The 17,875-nt window shown below is 42.5% G+C and overlaps 1 protein-coding gene across 4 annotated transcripts in view; it reads left to right on the top strand.

The window, feature by feature from the left end:
• The window catches only part of LOC111243201 (uncharacterized), a 63,203-nt gene that overhangs the window by 30,496 nt on the left and 14,832 nt on the right, over positions 1-17,875 (top strand). For 3 of the 4 annotated variants that reach the window (XR_015319051.1, XR_015319053.1, XR_015319054.1), the window contains one exon: positions 2,193-4,519. The exons of the other annotated variant lie outside the window; for it this stretch is intronic. The gene's annotated coding sequence lies outside the window, so the exon portion shown is untranslated. Of the gene's footprint in view, positions 1-2,192; positions 4,520-17,875 lie in introns of those variants that run through there. 4 annotated transcript variants of the gene reach the window in all.

Genomic DNA, 17,875 nt, shown 5'->3' with positions numbered 1-17,875 from the left:
AAACTTTAAACTGGTTAGGGGGCTCAATCTAAAGGGTAAACTGTGTAATGGATAAAGATTAAACAGGAGTATAACCTACTGTATTCATCACCCCTTCTGCTGCGATTCGGATTTTCTTCGGAGAATCAAAGGGTGCCTATTCCCAGATTTCAACCCATTTTATTTCCGTATCGCCGCAATTTAAGGGCAAAAACGTCAGCTCCACGCTATCGTGTACACCTCCGATGTCGCACAGTTATCGTAGCCTGATTTAAGATCAGCTCAACAACAGTTTTCTTTTTTTATCGAATATTGTGCAGAAGAAGAAAAATGGCACAGACTACTTATTTGATCTCATGTGAACGATAACAACGGTATAGGTAACGGTGATGATGTAGCCAAGAATAAGAAGACTTTTTTTACGTCACATTCTTAGATACGACAGTCATTGCGACACCATTCGGGTATTTCAAATCCATATTTTTTTTTAACCCAGTTGCTGATAAAAAGGTCACCTGTTGAGAAACAGGGCAAAAAAGTTAGCAGAATAAGAACGTGTTCAGTCGAATGTGATGTAGCTTATAGGTACTCTTAAGCCTGTCTTCAATATCTAAAACCCACCTCAACATTTTTTTTTCTCTGGTAATCGGATTTTCGTGACATGTGGAAGGGGTTACATGTTCGTTGGAAATCTGATCGTTTGCACATGTCTATCAATTTTCAAAGTAACCGATGAAGTTAGTCGGCGAGTGATTCGGAACTAATGCATCCATTGAAAGTAATAAGCACTAAATATCTGCTGCAGCAAAAAGTGCATATTAATTAAACTATCGCATATTTTAAAAACAAAATCAATTAATGGCCATGCTCTATGTTCTTGTCCAATAGTGATAATAAATGTATTGTTTTGCATTATCTGTCATAACTGACTAAAATGTCGCAAGCGGAGAGCATTCTGAATGTTTGCCGGTCGATACTACTGGCAGTGTCCGCCGTGTAAGCCAGCCACAAATGTAAAACGAAAAAGTATGTAAAAGAGTATGCGCCTGCTTAATTCCTTTTGAAACGTCGATGATTCGAACCAAACATATCAGGGGTTAAATATTGCCAATTGATTTTGCTAATTCACCCGCTCTTAAGAGGTCGTAAACGCTAGGCAATATAAAGCGCGAAGCAGTAGATTAGGGACGGTCCTTTTTTAGTTCTTCTGCGTCACCGTTTCCGTGAAACGCAAAAAACACCAGCTTTGCCTGATAAAATCAAAACGCGCTAATGTAGTTGCTCCCGCTATATGCTGGTTAAAAGGAGTATTCTGTACACTTGGCAACGTGTCTTTTATTAGTATGCCTGTGGGCGTCTTCGAATCGTACCCCCGGACGCGCTGTTGGGCTTTTCATCAGATGCCTAACTTCCGGCATGAAACGATGTGTGTTTGCCCGGATTCGAACCTAGATTACGACGCAACGTGCCAAACATCTGCCGGCAAATACATCAATATCTAAGCTACCGATCAACGGCGTCTGTACTGCAGCTGTGGTAGTGCCATTAACAGGGATAATATAGCACTTCATGAGGTTCGCAGTTAAGAAGTGTTATACTTGTGGCTTGACCCGTCACCTTTGCTCTCTCTCTCGCCCTTCGCTCATGGGTTTGGGGTAGAGTGCACTTCAGTGACTTAGTCAGCCGTTCCCTGATATCCACGGCGAGCATGTGTGGCTACGGGGCTTCTCACTAAACATCGCCACTTCATTTCAGTTTTAATTATTGCTTTATTTGCTATGTGTGTGTGTTTGTATATGCGATAGAGATTTTTATAGATACAACTTACTTATCGATGTATGGAGATGTGTAAGAATTGGCGGAGCACTTAATGGACAAACGTAAGGCAAAGGCTAATCTTATTCCAGCTCGTTTTCCATTGAAGTAGCTTTGTTTTTTCGATGCAGTCTTTTTGGATTTGCTGGCCAAGGTTTTTTTCGGGGCTGCGTAAAGTCTTAAATTACTAAATAAATAATTTAAAATAAAAATAGCTTCGTCGTTCGCGCGGCGAGATTACATTGTTTTATTTAGCATTGTTTTGTATTCGCTTAACGCTTCCTATTCGCTAATTCGCTTAATATTTCCTTAATCTCTTACTACTGCTACTTAAGATAATAAAGTATTTATTAGAATATAATTTCGTCGAGCTAACTATGATAATGTTTGCCTTTCAGGTAAGCGTTGGTACCATTGATTCACTCGAAAACAGGACACACGAGCAATACTTCTGACAGAGGCTTTCCTAGATAGAGGGGAAAATGTAAAATTAAAATATATTTTCAAGCAGATTCCGACAGAACCCAACCACGCCCATGACTATTCAATGAATGACTTCATTTTTTTAATAGTGGTCTTTGGAAAGACCTAAAACTTTTCAAAAGTTGGATAACTATAACCTTTTAAGTTATTTAACGTGAGATTCTGTCGGTGATATCCGGTTAACGTTAAGACTGGTCAATGTGTTTTCCGGAACTGCTAACCATAAACTTCTTTGAAAGAATTCTTAATGTTAGCTATAGTTATAATTAGCTCGCGAAAATCAGCATTTATTGGCGTTGCTATCGGCGAAGCTTTAACAAGGCTGTGCGAAGACGCCCACTACGCAAAGGAACCAAACCGTTAAGGAATCTACGGTTTAATAAAGGCCCCTACAGGGGCCGCTATGCAACTACCGAACTAAAATCGCAGAGGCTAACATACAAAAAAAAACAAACCATCCACTCGAATTTGGTTCACTGCGAAACGCTATATCACCGTCTACTTGATCGCCCGTTCTGACAAATCAGGCTGCCGTATTAAGCCCAGCCATATAAACGGCGTCTGACAATCGTCGAAGGGGATGGTTTCGATCCCTCAAAGGCAAACCTTGCAGTAGTAACCAACGAAAAAGACCTATCATAGGTAGAGTTAATAGCACCGTGTTCTAGCGGTTGTCAGAGAACTTGAGTAAAGAGTTTCTTTGTTCGTGTACTTCTTGTATCGATCTCAACGCGGAGGCTGTAAATCTACATAATGCGATTACACTAAGATCGTCTCTTTCAGTGACCTGCGTATAGCAGCATCACGACGAACAATAGAACAACGGCGCTAGACACGCGTTTTTGACGCGTTGGTACTATCAATTAAATCTATTTTGCACAACTGGCTACGGAGAATGTCCATTCAATATATATATGATGGACAAGATTATGAAACGCCCACAGTACCTATTCTGAATCAAGCTGCCTAAAAATTAGGCACACTCTGCTCGTAACGGGCACGCAGTTTTGCAGAACACGTTTCGACTACTGACTGAAATATGACTTGACGACTCATTGTGCAATACCGAATACGCCTTTGGCATTAATTTTAATATGCTTCGTGTGAATTGTTTTTGTGAAAAACAAAAAAAAACATATGCGCTCCTTTTCGTGAATTAATTTTAACGCGCAGAGAACTGCACATGTATTATAATTAAATATAGAGCTGTCTAGTAGGTATATTGCGTTACGTTTATCTCTACATTTGGCTAGAACAAAGACTGGTCCCCTGCAGCGAACGAATCCTTCTGAGCCTATAGTATTTTTTAAATCAGTCGTTTGAAAAGGAAAAGACTCATTTTTATATTAATGGCTGGTTCGTTGGCTGGGTTCTTTGATGTTCAGAAAATTTACTTACTCAAGGCACGTTTCTCGACCCTTTATCAGACAGACTCCTGATACGCTTCACCATCACGCTCCTTGACCAGATAATGGAGCTTACGGAACAAAGCATCTGCAAATCCTTCGAATTTTCAAACCAAGTACAGCCATAATCTAAATAGTGTACCTGTAAAAAAATTCTTGCTTTTCTTAGAACTGGACTTCCCAAGTCTCAAGTTTTGTGTTCTGAAGCTGTTCGGTATTGCTTCAAACAGCTAATTTCCACAAGCATGAATCGAAGCGTGTTTCAAACGTAGACCACAGACGTGTCTCCTAGTTCAACAGGCCAAAGCATCAACGCTGCACGATCACATGGATCTGGGGCTGATATGCTGAAACAAAGCATAGTGAGAGCAGGACGTGGAAAAGCACGAATACTTATCCGTCCGCAGAATTTTCATATAGCACTGCACATGCCCAGGTACCTCTTTCAGAATTATCTTGGCGACCCAGCACAGATCGAGTCTTCAGTACGCCAGTACAACTGCACCCAGTGGTGCAGGATTAGGCTATGCATATTAATTCCAAACGCTTTTGTTGCACATACCTTGCTTGAAAGAATTTTTCTGGCCGAACGAATCGGCGTGTTATTTCTAATTATTTCCGGCGTCTGTCAGGGATAGGGAATTGCAGCTCGCCGATGTTGGATGCAATGCTTTTTCTTGTATACATGTGGCCATATTCTATGACTAACAAAGTATTGCAAATACGTAGATGATACAAAAATACATTGTACAGTTTAGTCTCACTAGTGCCACGTGGTCCTTTACCGACCACTGTTGCTGATTTCGCTCACCGCTGTATCAAATATGGCATGTTACTCTCAGTTTTCAGATGCATTATGCTGAGGTGGGGGTCATCTGACTTTAACGTTTGTAAGATGGAGCCGAGCGCCTAACAAACCTGTAACAGGTGTTACTCAACGGGGCGTAAACAAGTAACTGCTGGCTTCCTTAATTAGTATTACCGAACCTGAAGATCGATACGTACATGAGCTTATAAAAATGGTTAGTTCTATCAAAGACTATTTGTATGATGCTCTCCGGTATTGAGACAATAGAGAGATTCGCTCAATTGGATACGTTTATGAAGGGTTGCAGTGAAAATTTAACCGTAAATTGCACGACCGTTTGAGGAACTGAACAGGGGCACCCTGTCGTCGTAGTGTTTTCAATATGGGACTGAACAGTGTTCTAAAGTCAATGTTTTATTAGCCACAGACTAGTAGCACATACACAGGAATCTTCATAATGTTTTGATTTGACGTTTATGTTAACGACCTGATCGGCAGTCCGAAGCGCTCATTAATTTGCCTTTTAATAACTAGGCCGAAACTTCATTACTATAATCCTTGCTGTAGTATTACATATTTTTGTAAATATAAAGATGGTATATAACACCCCTTTTTTCAAATAAAGGCGTCACCTATTACAGTGCATCTTTAAAACCGAATAATCTATAATATATCTATCTACCGTGATTAAATCTTTCGTATTTTTTCAGTCTACCGCAAGCAGTTGATTTCCACTCTATGTGAGATCATGTATGTATACGTACCTAATGAATGGGAGCTGTACGAGGAGACAATTTATCGTCCCACAATATTATGTCCAAAGAGTTTGGGTACGTTTTCCCATTCGGTGCTATTTGCGCCTTGTGTGTTCGAGTATACTCCTAAACACCACGGCGATATGTTGTTCTTAAGTTTTCGTGTATAGGTCACACCTGTGCAGTTTCAGTTTTCTTAGTGCGTCAAACGGACTTCATAGAGCTGATGTAGTCCTATTATATGCCTAACGAATCAACAGGAAAGAAAGATTGGCCTTGACAATACAGCCGACTCGGAACTCTAAAAATCGAGACCGAGCCCAACCGTTTAGATTGCGAAATCACACGGGAATTCTTTGTGTCTGCGAATTCTACAGGCTTCCGTGGTACAACGAGAAGCCATAATAAAGGCTAGGCGTGTCCTGTATAAATTTTACGAGTATTTTACGAACGTTTTAGCACCGTTTGCTGGCGGGGGAAAAAAATTGAGCCATTACGGAAAATAAAATCTACTACAGAAAGTCAGACCACGTTGCATTGTTGTTCTAACGCAAATGGAAATTTCGACCCGAGAATAGTACAGCATAGCCAATAGTTCGGACGAATCTGCCGAATCTGACAGAAACACGAATACTTTCGAGTATAATGGATGGAGTGAAGACCTTCCGAAGGCAATCAGAACTTACTAGTTCCGGCTGGCTGTTCCTTAGATGACACCTTCTACTACGTTCAATTAGGAAACGTAATCTAATCATGAATGAAGACTGTCTTTGCGCGACCAGTAGATGAAAAAGCGTACTCTAACGCATGGTCATCATACGAAACGCTGACCAAAATCGTTAATGTTCAGACAGAAAATCCAATTACGGAACGTTATACTCTGTTATATCCCTTAATAGTTTATAAGCACCTTTACACTGTTGCTCCTAGAATACACTAGGTTGTCACATAAGAACGCCTATTGCCACTGACTAATGTTGTCACTGTACATGGTCTCAATATGTCACTTGCCAAGCTTCTCTTTTCTAAGCAACACGTGTTGTATACTCTTCCTGTTGCCAGCGTTGGGGGTAACACCGACGGCTGCAAATGAAAATATCAGAGTGTCCATTGTCAGTGATGGAACCAAATTACAGAGCACAAAAAGAAGGACTAACTGTGGAGGACTACAGCACACACGACAACGTAAACAGAGCTGACAACGTTATTCAAACAGCAGGACCAACATCAATAAGGCCCACTATTGATGTTAGGATGAAGCCTGTTGTTTTAGATGGTCTTGTGCGTCGTTTACTGAAAAGAGAAGAGATCGGAGGAAAACAACAACATTTAAAGGGATATGCGTACGAACAAACGTATCCTCGTCGTCGGCTGTGGCGGGCAGAATCAACAGTTGGTAAGAAGGTGCGGTATGTATACAGAGAGAATACCGGGAACGAAGCGGCTTGAACGACAGGGCAATAGCCCGGATGCCACGGGCATGGCGAAGCCGCTGGCCGAAAATGGTACATTAGCCGAGGATGTGCGGGCGGCTTGAAGATATTGCGTGAAGGATGAATAGATCACCCCCGGCTCGATCGTTAAAGACATCTCTAGCATCAGGAGCGGATCGGATACATTGGAAGATCGGCGCCTGCTGTTACTCCTACAACGCCCGTGGTTGTATAGGACGCGTTCATTTGGCGTGATTAAGAACGTCAATAGCCGGCACACGCTGAGGACGCGAAAGCCCTGAGGGACTGAGATGGCTTTGAGTAGCCGTGGCACGCGAAAGGCTCTTTTAAAGCAGGTCAGAAAGGCTGGCAGACACGGCACTTAGCCAGTGCATACATAGCACGATTTCGGCAATGTTCTCGTCGATCCTACCCGACGAACTCTAACGTTCTTGATGACTGGATGATGGTGACGTTTAGCTAGAACGCTTCACTGCGATGTGGATCCATTGATACCGGTTATAATGTAACGACGCTAAACGATTGGCCCGGCAGTTGCCTTTGAAATTTTACTGATCTTGAAAGAGACTTAATTCCTGTCGACACCATTTTGCACGACTTCGGTGCCCTATTCTCATGATTTGTCTAGTCAAGCTCCTAACATTCCCAGTCATCCTCTAATTCTAGTCTAACACCCCCGATGGATACGTGTTCTAGCGTTGAATTGCGACACATTCGTGTGCACTACAGCTGTAACTAACAACCAAATAAGCTTTCACGTTTAAAAACTATATAGTCGAATTAGCATAGTTTCAGTACCCTGCCCACGGCCGCTACGATTATATGTTGCATGGGCGGAGCGCCAGTTACATCACATCGACAACGTATCACGCAAAACACGGGGAAAGACGGGGCGAAAGGCAGGAGACACCCTTGTATGTTTTCGTCCCTGATGTTGGTACCGCGCAGCAGCTGCCTACAAGCAGGGATGTATATTTTGCCCACTGTTGATTTAACCTTGGGATAAAACTGCTATGGCCATTAGGCCACATCCCTCATGGAGACACGTAAGGCAAACTTTCATGTTTATACGACTTGCACAATTTATATTATCTAAGGTGATTCGACAATCGCCTACCAAAGCATGTTTCATGATCAGCCATGGCTACCCGATCGCGGGTCGAAAGAAAGAGGTGTTTTATAAAAGAAACGAATGATAAACGGGCGAACGGGCCAACTCATTAAGTGACACCGTACATGTCTTACAAACACGCCTCGTTCAGCTAACGGGCACTACTAGCTTTCATTACCCGGTATACTATATGTAAGCCTTATTGGCGAAACGCGTACAATAAAAAGGTGACACAATTTACTGTCGCTGTACTGCATGAGCGTATATCAACGTGCAATGGTTTCAAGTACGATCTGTTAGGTAAACCACAATACAAGGAGTTTGCGAATCCGCCGCTTGAAGAAGAAGGTGAGCAGCAACTTTATTGGGAAAGGTGAATTACAGGGATCACGACGAATAATGAATCACAACCACAGGGTATATTTCAGGAGAACCGGATACCTGCTTGCGCAGATCCACTATGATACTGAACCTATTTGCTACTAAATCTGTCTGCCTGACCAGAGCCATCGCTTTGAGCTGGTTTTTGTGAACTGGTGGAACGTTGTCCTAAGATGGCTTGCTTCTGAAATCGACCCAACTGGGTTTATATGTTTCCCCCGGGAACTTCATGTCCATTGATGTAAAAAATACCATGGCGACGCAAGCACCTGTGATGGCACATATATCTAAACCTATCCACTGAAATGAACAGAAATAATAACATCCTGTATTCAGCCTATATTGTGTTAAATATTAGGTCATGTACCCATCAAATGTATATTATAACTACCTTTATGGTTTTGAAAATAGCGTTAGTACGTGCGTTTAAACCATTTCTCGTGGATGCTATTAGGTTCTGTGCGACGGGATGGCTGTCGAGGATCGACAGCAACGAATCCAATCACTTGAGTTGATCAAAATAGACACGGGGCGAAGGGCACAATCCCGAAAAGCCATGTTTGGACTATATCCTAGATCTTGATACCCATAAAAGTTATAAGTTTTCTTTGAAACTATGCTACAAGTTCTTAGACCCCGTGCCAGGGAGGTAAATTAATAAACGGAAAAACATAGCTTCGCCTAACATACTTATAATACATCTGTGTCTTGCCCCTCCCATTGCTTCACTGATAAAGTAGGTTCCAAACTCGGATTATTTAACATTGGATATATTCACCAATTGATTATGTCATGAATAAACTTTATTATGAATAGTGACTTCGTTCGATAAAAATCACTTTTTATTTGTTTAAAAATTTGCACTAACAACCTCGTTTAGTATTTACATTATACTATTCCTCACTTTCAAACGCTGGCTCTCCGCGGAGGTCTTTATGTCTCAAGTATAGCCTCTCCTGTGCTGCCGAGATAAAACGTTCATCTCCTTTGACCGGCGGTGCGGTGTTAGGATGGCACCATTACTGCTCTAATAATCAGTCTTTCATGAAAGTAAACGTAATCGTTTCCCTCGAATTTCAGTTACGTTAACGCACAGCCATCTCCGAAGTCGCTGAACGTTGGCCCGACTTGTATCGCTGAGAACAGTGAACTTAATGGAGTCCTTGAAGTTTCATTCCACAGTGTGGATACCAGCCGTTGAAAAAGGCTGCACGGCCCATCTGCTTGCTCATGTTTATTGAAGTTTGCCTCGTCCTGTGGTCAGAATCGTGCCTCACAGGCTTGCTCACAAGATCATTAGATAAGCAGACCGTAACGACACGCAATAGAATGGCTTTGCTTAAGTGAATGTCTTTGAGAGCGGGCGCGGCTTTAAATCTGATGAACTAACCATAAAATCAATTTTGGTCTGTATTTGAAATGTACATATTATGCATGCTTCGTATTACGCGTTCTGTTTTGGCGTCAGTGCGCTATGCGATACAAAGATAATAGACCAGACAAGCGTTCTCCCGGTATAATTACGCACATTGACAAGAGTTTGGGGGGCATCACATACGCATTTGTATGTTTGGGCTAGACGTAATGACAGCTCTAATTTTTCATTTGGGCCCGATCTTTGCGACCGTTTGCGATCACCACTAGTATCTAGCGAAATTTTTGCACGGACACGAGGATCAGAGTCACAAATCGAACCGGTTCTATTTTTGTTCGGCGCGCCAGCCTATCACCTTTTCGTCGTTTATTGAGGACACAAAGGGGCCGATGTCTGCGGGTGCAAAGATGCGTTGCGTGTACGCGCGAAGATTCCGCGAATTACAATGACAGCTGCGGCGCCCGCTGCGACAGGAGCGCCAGTGACGGTGGGACTCTGTTAGTACTGAACCAGAACCCGTGATCAAGCTAGAAAATGGCACGTACACCAAGCCACTGACTTATTGGTAGATATATTATGGTTAAACTAGAAAGGGGGAGAAAGTGGTATGTGGCTAACCATGACCCGATAGAAACTGCTATCTAGTGCCGATAAAATGATCTCCGCGATGGTGCGCTAGAGTTTTTCTGCGGGTGAAGCTACGCCCGCTTTCTTCCAGAAGTTAGCGATGTAAGCAGTAGTACAAAAGCGATCAAATGGAAGGCATATGCTTGGCCTGCACCAGTCAAGTCTTGACTATCTATTTCTGTTGTGACCGATTCTGTTGATGGCCGGTGAGAGACTTTTTTCGCGCGGCATAATCGCGCTTCGTCGGCAGGCTGCATGAAGTGCTGAGGATCTGTTATACATAGCTGTATAACATGAACACAATCAACGGGACCTAATCAATGTACGTAGAACGAGGTTTGCGCAAAGAAAACTACGCCAAGTCTGTATTCAATATGCTACAAAATGTATTTACTTATTTATTCTAGAAAAGATGCAGGTAGCCATTTCAGATCTTATTGGACCCAGGCCACTTGTTCCAAAGTGGCTTCCATTGAATAGAGTTCTCTCTTTCCATTGCGTTCGTGCGTATGTATGGCCAACTTTTCGATGGAAGCCAACAGGTGGCTGACGACCCACTTCTCAGTAAACGAGCAATGCCACATTGAAAACTTTGATTCAGGGATGCCATTAAGCTATGAGGAGAGTTTATCTTGTGAGGGGCCTGCAATGACTTGTTTTGTCTGCTGCCTCGACTGGCATCGTAGGCTGATAATCAAAGCTAGTAATAGATGGCTCCGGCTTGAAGCACCTAAGGTCGTTGTTAGGGGCGCGCGGTCCTTTGACAGGTTTTCTCATTGAATCATTATCAGGAGAGCAGTCAGCTTCACAGCACGTAAAACCATCAGTAATGGTTGGTGAGACAGAGCCACAAATAGCAAAGGCAGCCTTCAGCTTAGCTTTGGTTGATCCGGATGGGCTATACGATCGCGTGAGACTGCCATACAGCTTCAGTTGCATCACAGCCACCCTAACAGCAAGAACGGTGGCGTCAGCAATAGCGGCAGGCTTTATATGAACCTAGTTTTCCTCCAGGCTTGCTTCTACCTTTTATAGGCGCTTTTCGCCCCAAGCAAGCCCGACGAACTTCCAAGAAGCATTCGAAATACCCGTAAATTCTCTTGATTCCCGAGCTATCTTAACGTCCTTTCTGATAACGAATACCACCTTTCCATCTTCAAAACTGGCCTCACAAGCACTCGCAGACAAGATCGGACGAGGGTAAACGTTGTGCAATGTATTCGTTTCAAGATTTAATGTCATGTTCATTTATATAGTGCCTCATAGGGAGATTAGTCTTCACTTGATCTTTTCCTGTGCGCTAGCTTCGCTAATCAATTAGATAACGGTATAATGTAGCTGATAATCGCTAGCTCCTTTTGTGCTAGTGTACTTAGTAAACGTAGCTACGTGAGCGTACCTCGTTACATTTAAACGTGTAGAACGCTGATAAACGGTTGGTGGTAACGAAAAATGACAGCTAGGTATAGACCGTGACGTAAGTGGAAAAGTTATTTCTTTGCTGACGTTAGTGCTACATACGCCCCACCTTGACAGCCCAACGCCCTGAACATGTCATATTTGATATGAGATAGATATAATTATTTTCGAAAAAGATACTTCTATAATTGAAGATAGCTACTCTTCGTAAAGCTACATAGAGCGGAGGGCGAAGCGCACAACTAATTATGTTTGTTATCGTGAATAATATATTTCTCTCCAATAAAAACAAATTTTTTCCCTGTTCCCTAGCGACTATATTCCAGTATGATTTGACTCTTTTACATCTTCAAGCGTCAAGCGGATACAAAGGCGCTCTCCAAAGCGATTTCTCCTCTGACCCGCTCTGACCATTGCAGTGACAGATCAGCTTGCTTGGTGTCGGCTTCTTCACAGTCACTCTATTCCTCTCTGTTTTTTCATGGTTCATGGCGCACTCGCGTATCATCCTCTGCCATGTTACCGTTGCCAGAATCGTGGTAGCTCTAGCAGGCGGTTATAGCAGCAGTACGACTGCTAGTAGTCATAATCAACTTTTGGAAATACTTGTCCACATATTTGGACGGCTAGCCAAGGATTGGCTCGTAGTAATGGCGGTCGTCGTATGTGCCTAGCCGTTACGTAACTTAATCAATCGTGTCTAGCTCCAAGGCCTTTGAAACGTCGGCAACGACGAAAGCACTGACAAACGGACGACAACAACAACGACGCTACGAGCAAACTGGATAGCCATCGACAACACCAGTGCTGATGGCCTCTTCCCTTTTGTCTCGTCGTATGACTCTCGCCAAAAAGCGCCTCTCGCCTAGTAGCATCTCGCCCCTCAACAACGACGTCATCGCATCGGCAAGGGTCATTTGGAGAAGGGGATGCCTTCGGGTGTTTACGGGTTAGCTGTCCCATGAGCCCACAAACAAAAGTAGTTCGCCTCGCGAGAGCGGCCAGGGTGCATCTCAGCCCGTCCCAGAATCGAAGCAGCACCTTTATCAGCAATAGTTTTCTTTTACGTAAAGCTTAAAATGGTAACATCATTAATCGGCTCCTAGCTATAACTCGCTAAACGTATACAACGTAAGCTGAAGTTTTTTTCTCGACTCCAGTATGTATAGAAATTGGTATACGATACGCTGGTTATAGAGCTGTTCATATACAATGTTAAAAAAAACCTTATGGTGAATTAATGATGAAAATCGCTATCACCTCGTGGCAAATAATACAGAAACAGAGAGTGTAAAAGCCTCTATGTTTCGAATTTTATATTCGGTATCGCCGTTAGGCATTCCATTAGACGGCTGGCTCCCAGAACCCAGGCAAAGTACGTTACTTACTAAGCTATCACGGAGACAACGATATACCGCCTGTAAATATAATAAAACCTGTGACTTGTCCAATAGACACTTCTGGGTTGGTTTATTTGAGACAATTTACCTTCTGAAACCGCTTCTCGGCACACTGATCTCTACCAAGGATAATCTGATCATTCTATAGTAATAATGTATGGTGAATAGTGTTCATAGGTTCATTATTTGCACGATAGACATGGGGCGTCGACGTACCTAACTAAAAAGGGGCCGGAGCAGACGCGATTCTCAAATATACAGCGTACAAATTGTAAGTCAATGAATCAGTATAGAACTGATTGATCGTAGCATCGTTCCAGGATACCTTCTGTAGCAGCCTGTTACGTTGCTATTGTTGTTTTGGACACCGTTTTGAAATGCGAGGATAATGAGCGCCAAAGGTTTATATCGCTGAAGACAACACCGTCCACCTAGTTGGTAATCGATGACCGTAATAGCGGCTGTACGAGTAGCAGTAACTGTGACGCTGGTGACGCCGTATGATCATAGAGTGTAAATAAACGGCAAACATGTGTTAACTATCTAGCAACGTTATCGATGGGCAAACAGGTTGCAGGTGACGGATCGGCTTGGTATTAACATACCTTTCTACCGTAGCAGGTAAAATCAGAAAAGCACAGCATAATAGCCCCACATTGCAGGTTTGCTTAGCCCAGTCCATTTACTAAATGACGCTCCCTTTAGTATCTAGATACAAACCGGTGTTTTCCTATTTCGGACTTCCGCTGCTTTATAGAGTGACATCGACAGAATCATACCTAACAGCAGACGAATATACTTATCCACCTATGCTAACAAGCGGAAAAGACAAACTGGTTGGCCTAATCGGCCGGGGCATAAAGCGTCACACGTCCTATTAAGCAGTATTTATGTGCATATACTATAGCGAATACACCGCCCAGGGTAGAATGATTCGGATAGACTACCACTAGAATAGACTAGATATGCTAGATAGAAATCGCTTGACGGACATATACGTACATGTACCCTATACAGATGTAAAGCAAAGGCCCACACACTGTCAATGACGTTTCGTTCATTTTATATATATATATATATATACGGAGAGAGAGCGAGAGAAAGCAACCGCCGATACAAATATCTTGCCGCATTTTTCTAGTTACCCAAATAAAAGTATATACATATATACATAAAGCACAGAATATTTCATGTTCTTGTAAACTCCTAAAAGTGTCATGACCCTCTATTTGAATGGGTTTGCTAGCCAGCTAGCTTCTTATCTACGAAAGAAAGAGACCTGATTACATCTACGAATATGCGTTTTGTCCTAAGGACGCGTGGAAGGGACTGGCGTGATCGTTGTTGTTCTCGTAATCCCAAAACAAGTCTAGCCAAATAGGTGACTGTGCTCGAATGCGCTCAAGTGCTATACTAGATTGGCCTCATGGGGTTCCTCCGACATGGAACCAATATATTTTATTCTCTTTCCTTTGCCATTTTACTGTATGGAAGCGCGGCTACGGAAACCCAATCAGTACTCGGTATATTTTTTTTGTTCGTATGAACCTCACAATGGTTCTCTCATAGGAACTGTATAACTGCGGAGCGGAATAGATAGATCTCAAAGTTTGGAAAAAGGGTAATTTTAAGTATGCACTGAGAAAGAGTATTTGGATATATAATAGACATTGTTATACCTCTATGATGTGTGGAAATATTGTCTAGTTAGTTTAAATTTTTTGCAGGTCCAGGCAGTTTTCCTCCTTCCTCATCCATAGTTTCGATTCCGTTTTTCGCCTTTTTTTTTGTGTCCGGCATCGATAACACAAACATTTTTGAATGAATGTCAGATTTAGCAAATAATCGGTATCGCAGTAACATTCATAGACTAAAGGATTAGCCGGTAAGCGTGGATATTGGGCCAGCTGACCAGTAGTGACATGGGCTCCTTCGACGGAATTAGCGCTGTCTGGTCCTATATCTAGATAGATATCATCGAAACAACTGCCGACAGAGATAGATGACAGATCCGTTCTAAACGAAAAAACTCTTTTGGTGCTAGGTACGCTGCAGTGGCTGTCGAAATATTCATGCCCAAAGAGTATGAGAGGGAACGCTCTATCGGGGACGGGTGTTTCTACATTTTTATTGAGCTGACACAACAGCGACATCGAAATGGAATTAGTAACTAGGCAGAAACCCTCAAACCCATTTATATATAAGAGTCTGTCTCTTGGTATGTTTTCTCGCGCTGGATCACGTAGGCTGTTGATAGAATTTCGTCCTTCCTTGCGATGCTGTTACACTCATTTCTGCAACCCCTAACTGGGACTCCAATCCGAATCCTATCGGGATTGGTCCTCACTTCTATGAGCCATGTTGACTGTTGTTACTTCAGCCTGTTTTGTCAGCTCCACGTGATCCTTTTACTAACCGGCAACGACGCGGAGCCGTCATAGATGGCTGGGAATGGGCACATGGGTAAACTTAGACTCGCAGTAGGCGTAGATCGACGACCACGTACCTCGCTAAGATCTGATGTCCGTTTTGAGCAATAAGCGGCGCCATGGTTTGTTTACTGCTAATGTTAAAATAGCCATTTCTTTTGCTCATTCGCGCGGTCATTTTGTATGATGAGCATTTGCTGATTTTCCTTTTTCCCTCTTATTTAACCTTCGAGCGTTCGTTCGTTGGCGCCTGATTCTAATATTGTACTAGGCCGCATTTCACGAAAGTTACGAAAGTTTTTCTTAAAGGCTAAGTCAACTTTATCTAATGATGTTATGGCGAATTCACTTACTTCCTGTGACAGCCACCTGACGATTCGCTTTGTTAACGAACTACAGTACGGTATCTCTTCTAAAAATGGTCGATGCGTATATAGTTGTTGTTACTTCTGGCGTTTACGGCCCACTCTAGAGCTGGACTCACACTGACAGTTCCGATCGTTATCCTGCTAAGTCCGAAAATGATCAGAGAGAAAAAAGTTCTTTTGCGTGTAGTGTTTTTGACTTTGCTGTGAAGGCTTTTCCAGGTTTGACAATCTGCCATTATTAGAAGGTTTTTTTTGTACGTATCTGAGGTAAAAGTGGATCCTGTACATACGCTATTGATGTTTTCTTTGTTTGACGTTGCTACATACTTGCATATATGCACTGAACTAGTAAGCGCTGGCACAGTCACAAGCATTTACAACTGAATTTATGATAACAATAATGCTCAAAGTAAAGATCAATTTGTCTCAGTTGTACATAAGGGATGGCAAAAGTATCCATCAGTCTAGTCGCAAACCCAAACAGAGAGGCAAAGAATACAAAAGTGCTGCGATAATACGAGTATATACAATGTTAGCCATGTACGTAATTGGGGAGTTTGTGGTGCCTGCGTCCTTACTCTGCGAAGTTCAATTCAAGACAGTATTCCTCGCAGCTTCTAGTTAAGACGGTTACGTACCAGGATCGTGACGTCCAGTACCATGGAAATCGTCAGTCTTCCAATGACCGATTGAGGCATAAACCCGTTTGTTCGAGACGCTCCCGTTACGATGTTCTCCTTAGCCAAGCAGAAGATAAAATAGCTACGCTGACACTAAATGATGTTTAATGTTGTTGCAATTGAAAAAAAAAACATCTTAATGCTGTATTATCGCTACGGTCATCATATTTATCTTCAAATCGACTTTTATATGAAAAAGGACATATTGTTTGTCCTTGAAAGCTATTCAACTCAACCATGAAAATAGGTTTTTTGCCATCCTTGCTTTACATTGTATCGTGCTATTGGATTGGTATAACGTCATTTGCAAAAAAAAAGTTGTAGGGACCATCAGTGGGTAGAATCTATATATCTATATACCCACTGATGTAGTATACGATCGGAGGATCCGTTGCCACTCCACTGAATTCAATTTACTAACCTGTAAATATTTATTCGATAAAATGATTGCAGCGGGTAGCCTGCCAAGCACCCAGCGTGTTCTGCATCTGTTTAGAGGACCTATGTAGAGCCTTTGGCCAATACTCGCCACCCCCTTAACCATGTGTCAGCAGTTCTACGAAATGTAATTGCGGTATCCGTAATTATTCGCTTTGACAATAGCCACAATAAATATAACACCAAAGGTCGCGTATCTGTAGAGATCGGTCGGCTGGTCGCTAACTCGCTATATTTCTACGGGTCTCTACCTATAGAAACAGAGCGTTATGGGTCTGTTTCAGCTGTGACAGTTGTAATACAGCGGAAAAAATAAATCCCAGAGGCCAAACTCACCTATCAAGTACGCACAGCACGTGTCCGACAGTGGGGTTTGGTGATTTTAAGCCCAGTTGATGACAGCGAAGTAGGCTTGGTGAGACTGATCGCCCGGCGATTTGTTAATAAATTTTTTACTCAGATGATACCCCGTGGTGGAGAAAAAAGGAGGTGAGACAGCCGACTCGACAGCCAGCGCGGTTCCACTATTCGCACCACGTTCCCGTGACTAACGCCTTTCACAGTTTCCTGCCCCGTTAGGAAAAACACTAGCAAATTTCTTTCTGTTTAATTTTGTGTGGTATATATATATATTAAAAAGTCGCTGTATCCACGCGATGGTAGAGGGGCTCATGCTTGCTTAACCGGCGTGAAATTGCTATCTCGTGCGTGGTACGTATCTTGGTACGATGTATTGAATAATTAGAAGCTTTTTTTAGCTACAGTTGGTGAGGATTAGTTTTTACGCCTTACCTACGCTCTCGGAGTTATAACAATAATGAGGAGATAACATCATAAAGCTAAAGTTGATGAGGCTTAATTGTGTCACTACGATAGACGATGGCGTTTTCATTAAGCAAGAGTTAGAGGGCCACGTTATTTATGTATTTTATAATTTACGCTTGCAA

The sequence above is a fragment of the Varroa destructor genome, unplaced genomic scaffold (assembly GCF_002443255.2).
Source record: "Varroa destructor unplaced genomic scaffold, Vdes_3.0 BEIS01000001.1, whole genome shotgun sequence".
NCBI classification, from domain to species: Eukaryota; Metazoa; Arthropoda; class Arachnida; order Mesostigmata; family Varroidae; genus Varroa; species Varroa destructor.
The sequence above is the reverse complement of the archived record's forward strand: the minus strand, read 5'-3'. Positions and strand labels throughout refer to the sequence as shown.